Source organism: Vulpes vulpes, chromosome 2 (assembly GCF_048418805.1).
Source record: "Vulpes vulpes isolate BD-2025 chromosome 2, VulVul3, whole genome shotgun sequence".
Lineage (NCBI taxonomy): Eukaryota > Metazoa > Chordata > Mammalia > Carnivora > Canidae > Vulpes > Vulpes vulpes.
Window position 1 is genome coordinate 151,577,440 of NC_132781.1, and position 6,018 is coordinate 151,583,457.

Below are 6,018 nucleotides of genomic sequence, written 5' to 3' on the forward strand. Positions count from 1 at the left end.
CCACAATTCCTGTTTGGGGGAGCTCACATTGTAATGGGGAAGACAAAATAAATCCATATATAATATGATAGCAAAAAGCCACAAGTGCTATAAATAACAACCAAGGGCAGCCCGGGTGGCTCAGCGGTTTAGCGCCACCTTCAGCCCAGGACATGATCCTGACGACCCGGGATTGAGTCCCGCCTCAGGCTTCCCGCATGAAGCCTGTGTCTCCCTCAGCCTGTTTCTCCCTCTGCCTGTATCTCTGCCTCTCTCTCTCATTAATAAATAAAAATTTTTTAAAAATCTTAAAAAAATAAATAACAAGCAAGCAGGACAATGGCTTGAAGGGTGACAGGGTGCTGTTTCAAAACAGGGTATTCTGAGGAGGTGACTAGAACAGAAAACCAGGGGCTGTGAGGAAGCGAGTAGTGTGGTTGTCTGTGATATCCAGAGGATAGTTCCAGGCAGGAAGAACAGCAAGAGCAAAGGCCCTGAGCTGGGACCAGGCAAGAGCAGAGAATAAATGAGGAAGCAAGTGGTGAGTGATGAGGGTAGAGAGGAGGAGGAGTCAAATTATCTGTGGCTTCAGAGGCCATCATGGGACTTCAGCTTTTATTCCAACTGTCTTGCAAAGTCAGTGGTGATTTCGGAGCAGGTGAATAATTTAGTGTAAATTTTTTATTGGTTATGTTTTCTATTTTTATATCTTAATGGAGGTATAAATGACACACAGTAAACTGTACATATTATAGAGTACAATGTAATCAGTTTTGATGCAACTGTGCATCCATGAAACCATTACCACCATCAAGATAATGAACATATATCACCTCATACCCTTTTTATTTTTATATATTTATGTATTTGTTTTAAGTAACCTCCATGCCCAGTGTGGAGCCCAACACAGGGCTGAACTCATGATCCTGAGATGAGGACCTGAGCTCACATCAAGAGTCAGACACTTGGGACGCCCGGGTGGCTCAGTGGTTGGGCATCTGCCTTCAGCCCAGGGCGTGATCCTGGAGTCCAGGGATCCAGTCCCACAGCGGGCTCCCTGCATGGAGCTTGTGTCTCCCTCTGCCTATGTCTCTGCCTCTCTCTGTGTATCTCATGAATAAATAAAATATGAAAAAAAATTAGAACACAAAAAGCACAAAGCATAAATAAATGGACATACTGGACTTCATGAAAATTAAAAACTTGGGACGCCTGGGTGGTTCAGTGTTGAGCATCTGCCTTTGGCTCTGGGCATGATTCTGGGATCCGGGATCGAGTCCTGGATGGGGCTCCCTGCGGGGAGCCTGCTTCTCCCTCTGCCTATGTCTCTGCGTCTCTCTCCCTCTCTCTGTTTCTCATGAATGAATGAATGAATGAATGAATGAATGAATGAATAAATAAATAAATAAATAAGAAAATTAAAACCTTTTGGTCTTTAAACACGGTAGCTGGTGTGTTGAGACCAGACTATGGGGGAGACCGGCAGAATCAGGGAGACTAATTGGGAGGCCAATTAGGAGGTCAATTAGGAGTTGTGAGTCCACAATGAGAGCATCAGTGGAGTGGTAAGGAACGGGCTTACCATCTTTTTTTTTTTTTTTTTTTTTTTAATTATGATAGTCACAGAGAGAGAGAGAGAGAGAGAGGCAGAGACATAGGCAGAGGGAGAAGCAGGCTCCATGCACCGGGAGCCTGACGTGGGATTCGATCCCAGGTCGCCAGGATCGTGCCCTGGGCCACAGGCAGGCGCTAAACCGCGCTGCCGCCCAGGGATCCCGGGCTTACCATCTTAAAGGTGGAGGACACAGGATTTGCTGATGGATTAGAAGTGGGACGTTAGAGAAAGAGGAGTCCAGGGTCACTCTAAAGATTTACCGAGATGGGGAAGAGCAGGTGTGGGGGAGGGAAGGCTGTGTTCTGAGAAGCTTATTTAGTAGCCACGTGCAGGTGTCCAAGAGGTTGCAGGTTGGAAGGTGTGGAGCTCAGGGGACAGGTGAGGCTGGAGAAGCACATCTGGGAATCACCAGAAAGCTTCTGGCCCTCTCAGAGTCTGTTGCTTTTTCCATAAATGGGAATGATAGTAGTACCCACTTTTTAAAGTGTATATTAAGGATAAAAATTAAAGAATAGTTTAAGCACAGAATAGGTATTTACTTCTTGACAACACTGATGCTTACTCATTCCGTGGACAAAACAAATGGATGGCACAGTGCACAGTGACTCTGCGGTGGACTCGAGGATTCCTGTCCTTATGTCATTAGCTACCTGGGTGATGCATCCCTCAGTTTTTTTATCTGTAAAGTGGGCATAACCGTAATACCGACACACGGGGTTATTATGAGAACTAGCTGAGATAACGGAGCATCATTTACGCGGCGCTCAGTAAACGTATTTATGTATTTGCGGAAGAGGCAAGTGTTGCACAAATAACGCGTTCAGCCTCCGCACTCGGTCGCCTCCTCCGCCCGAAGACGCCCTCCGAGCGGCCCCTCCCCACTCGGCGGCTCGTCGGCGGCTCCCGGCGGTCGGCGCGGAGTCCTGTCGCTGTTCACAGCGTCACCTCCCGGCTTCGGAAGCCTGACGGAACTGCAGCGGGCACGGCGGCTCCGCTTCACCGTGAGCCCAGGGCCCGGAGCCGGGCGCCCAGGGAGCGCAGAGCGCAGGCGGAGCGCGGCTCCAGCCTCGGCCGGGACGACTCCGCACGCGGTTAAGGCTGCGAGCGGGACCCGCCTTCCGGCGCCTGAGGGCGGGCGGACTACAACTCCCAGCGGTCTGCGCGGCGCTTTGCCCCTTTTGTCGCGCGGCCGCCAGGGGCGAGGCCTATATAAGCCCCCAGCTGTGGCGCGGCCGTCCTTTTTCCCAGCCGCCGTGGTGCTGGCAAGTCTCGGCGCCGAGCCGCTGCTCTGCCGCAACGCACGCCCATCCTCCTCCCACCCCGCCTTGGCGTCGCCGCCATTGGCCCCGCACGCACCGCAGCCTCTTGCCGAGGCCACGGGATGTTGGGAGCGGCTCGCAGCTGCCGGGCCTCCCGGCCTGCTGGGACTAAGGCCCGGAAGGCCGGGTCGGCCGCATGCGCGGTGAGAAGGACCGGAGCCCGGCGGGGCCGCACATGCTCCCGCCCCGGCCCGCGTGTCCCTGCTCTGCGGGGCGACGGGTGAGTAACGGCAGTCCTGGGCCTGAAGTGGCTTAGATGGGAGGGAGACGCCGCTCTGGGGTGTTGACCAGGACTTCAGATCTGAAGTTGAATCTGCCGATTACAGCTACCGGTTGGGTGACCTTGGGGAAGTAGCTTCACCTGTCATCTGGCTGCACAGCAGGTTGAGGAGTTCATGCAGGTGGATTAAATGATAGGGTTTCTAGGGGTCACGTTTTAGAGTCCTTGAGGTCCTAATTAGTAGGTAACTTAATTGGTCTAAAAGTATCTGTAAGATAAATGGTCCTGTGTAGATTAAATGAGACAAAACTCTGGTACATAGCAAAATAAAAGTGGTAACTGGGACTATCTGTTCTCAGGATTCCTCGCTGGCTCAGTCCGTAGAGCATGTGACTTTTTTTCCCCAGATTTTTTTGAGGGGGCACAGGGAGCCCAACCGGAGGCTCCATCCCAGGACTCTGGGATCATGGCCTGAGCCAAAGGCAGCCACTAGCCACCCAGGCGCCCCAGAGCATGAGACTCTTTATCTCAAGGTTGTGAGTTCATCCCTAAATCTCGATTTAAAAAATAATTTGTTTTTGCCTGGCTGGAACTGAAGACAGGAAGATCAAGACTCTTAACCTGAGCTGAGCTCCCCCAGGCGCCCCAAGGGTATCTTCTCTTATTTGGTCTCCAGTATATTTCAGTAGATAAATTCCAGTTGGGTAGTAGTGCGTGGCTTTTATGGGAGTCTGTTGGACAGCAGTTGGGGCGTTCTTGGGACCTGAATTGCCCTGTGGCCCTTATCGAAGCTGCAGCTGCTTCCACATAGCTGCTGTGGTCAAAAAGGAGCCCAGAGTGACAGTTTTCCTTGACGGTCGCCGTTCTGTTTGATGTAACTGATCTGCAACATTTCAGGAAAAGACAGTTCCTGTGTACCTTCCATTTCTCAGGTATAGGTGCCTCGCATATAGTTACTGTCAAAATAAAACTTTTGGGAAGTAAATTGCTGAGACCAAAAGCCAGTATGGAGGCCAGGGGAGCAGGTTGGGCAGGTGTACTGGGAAAATCTAGAGGCATGTGGCACAGATCTCAGCAGTGTTTTGGGGTCACTGCCCTGAACAGTATAAGGCATAAGTACCAGGTTCAAAAACCACACCTTGGGTTCTGAAGACCATGAGAAGGGAACACTAAGATCATTCAGGACAACTGTTTTCTCATCTTAGCTGTGCCGGCTGAAGATTCCAGGATGACTTTGAAGTTGAGCTTTCTGGTGAGGATTCTGGGGTCATGACTGATGGAACACAATCACCTCGGGACCTGGTAGGTCTCTGGGAACTACCTGATGGGTCAGTTCAGCATGTTTCCAAGGGCTGTGGCCGGTTGTGGCCATGGGATCTCCAACTGCATGCGAGAGCAACCTGGAGAGACTTTGACAGCACAGGTCAGCATAATACCTGCAGCTGCCACTCGCCTTTCCTATAACCTCTCAGGACCTGGGCCAGAAGCCTTCTGCCCCAGTCTAGGAGTTTCTAAATGTCCATGTGGTTGGGTGTACTGGATCAACTTTGTTTAGAGCTTTCACACTTTTCTCTGCAGGCTGCCACCAAGTGTCCTGGCAGCGTCTGCTACTGAAGAATCCAAGGATACCAAGGTGTTGCTGTCCTTTAGACACAAGGTAAGTTAGATGTTGAAGACAGCCTGACCCTCCGGTTCCCTTTCCCATCGGATCTGAACGCTGGTCTTGGTGGTCGTAAAAGGAGGAAAAGGAAAAGTGAATCTGGCCCTGCAGTGCTTATAGTCTGGTATATAGCTTGTGGGCTAGTTTCAAACAAGGTTTGAATTCTCTTTAAACTGGTTTCCTCTTCTCTAAAATGTGATTGTCTTAGGCTCTTTTTTTTTTTTTAAAGATTTTATTTACTTATCAGAGACAGACCTAGGCAGAGGGAGAAGCAGGCTCAATCCCAAGACCCCGGGATCCTGACTTGAGCCAAAGGGAGAGGCTCAACCACTGGGCCACTCAGGTGCCCCAATAATCTTAGGCTTAAATGGGGGATGTATGTGAAGCTCCAGGCAGCTGTAGTGATTGCTGACTTAATTCAATGTTTAATAAATATCAGTGGCTTTTTTGTCTCTTGATTGAGTGTCCTTTTCGGTTGTGGTTTTTTTTTTTTTTAGATCTGTTCCCAGTAAAGTTGTCCTTGTCTGTGATTATGGATCCATAGTTGGGTAAGTTGGCTACCTGAAACTTCTATAGCTTCTTTGCAGCTTTGAGTAGTGCTTGAGCTTTGTAAATCCTGAATAGTGTAGTGAATCAGTATAAGCCTACTCAGGCCTTTGGGAAAGTCTTAGCTTTTTCATACATCATTTACACCTGACCTCTGTGTGTGCCCTACTAGCTGTTAATAGCCAGAAGATAAAAATTTGCCCACTCTGTTGGAAGGCCAAGAGCACATGTGCTAGGAGTAGAAGATACCAGATGCCAAAGCCCTGCACCTTTGGTGGCAAGGGCTGGTTGCTGTGAGTGTACTGTAGTGGTTTGAGCTCATGCTGAAGTTTGGGGAAACCTCAAACCATGGAATCTTACTGGCCCCTGTCCTGGGAAAATGGGAGATGGGTTGGGTAAAAACAGGTAGTTCATCTAGCAGGTTTTTTAGGCTGACTGGTCCAGGATGAAACCTAATCTGAGTGGACATCTATGGATGATAAATGCGGATATGGGACTGAGACCAGCTCTTCAGAAAAACCCAGCGTGGCATCAATTAATTGGGGATGTTAACACACTGGCTTATACTTCCTTTTTAGGAGAGAAACACTGGGATGAGGCAAGTTGAAAGACAACAGATGATTTTAGTGAAGAATCACAACCTCTATTTCTGTCAATGCTGGCACAGGGCATGTCACTG

At 49.6% G+C, this 6,018-nt stretch overlaps 4 non-coding genes across 4 annotated transcripts; all 4 read left to right on the forward strand.

Annotated features, from left to right (window-relative positions):
- Nucleotides 1–3,907: 3,907 nt before the first annotated feature.
- LOC112931841 (small nucleolar RNA SNORA16B/SNORA16A family) lies at nucleotides 3,908–4,042 on the forward strand. The gene has a single exon (XR_003237382.1). It is a non-coding gene; the product is annotated as a small nucleolar RNA SNORA16B/SNORA16A family (small nucleolar RNA).
- A 426-nt stretch (nucleotides 4,043–4,468) lies between these two features.
- On the forward strand, nucleotides 4,469–4,599 carry LOC112931842 (small nucleolar RNA SNORA44). Its single transcript, XR_003237383.1, has one exon. It is a non-coding gene; the product is annotated as a small nucleolar RNA SNORA44 (small nucleolar RNA).
- Nucleotides 4,600–4,816: 217 nt separating this feature from the next.
- On the forward strand, nucleotides 4,817–4,949 carry LOC112931843 (small nucleolar RNA SNORA61). The gene has a single exon (XR_003237384.1). It is a non-coding gene; the product is annotated as a small nucleolar RNA SNORA61 (small nucleolar RNA).
- Nucleotides 4,950–5,773: 824 nt separating this feature from the next.
- On the forward strand, nucleotides 5,774–5,847 carry LOC112931846 (small nucleolar RNA SNORD99). The gene has a single exon (XR_003237387.1). It is a non-coding gene; the product is annotated as a small nucleolar RNA SNORD99 (small nucleolar RNA).
- Nucleotides 5,848–6,018: the final 171 nt, after the last annotated feature.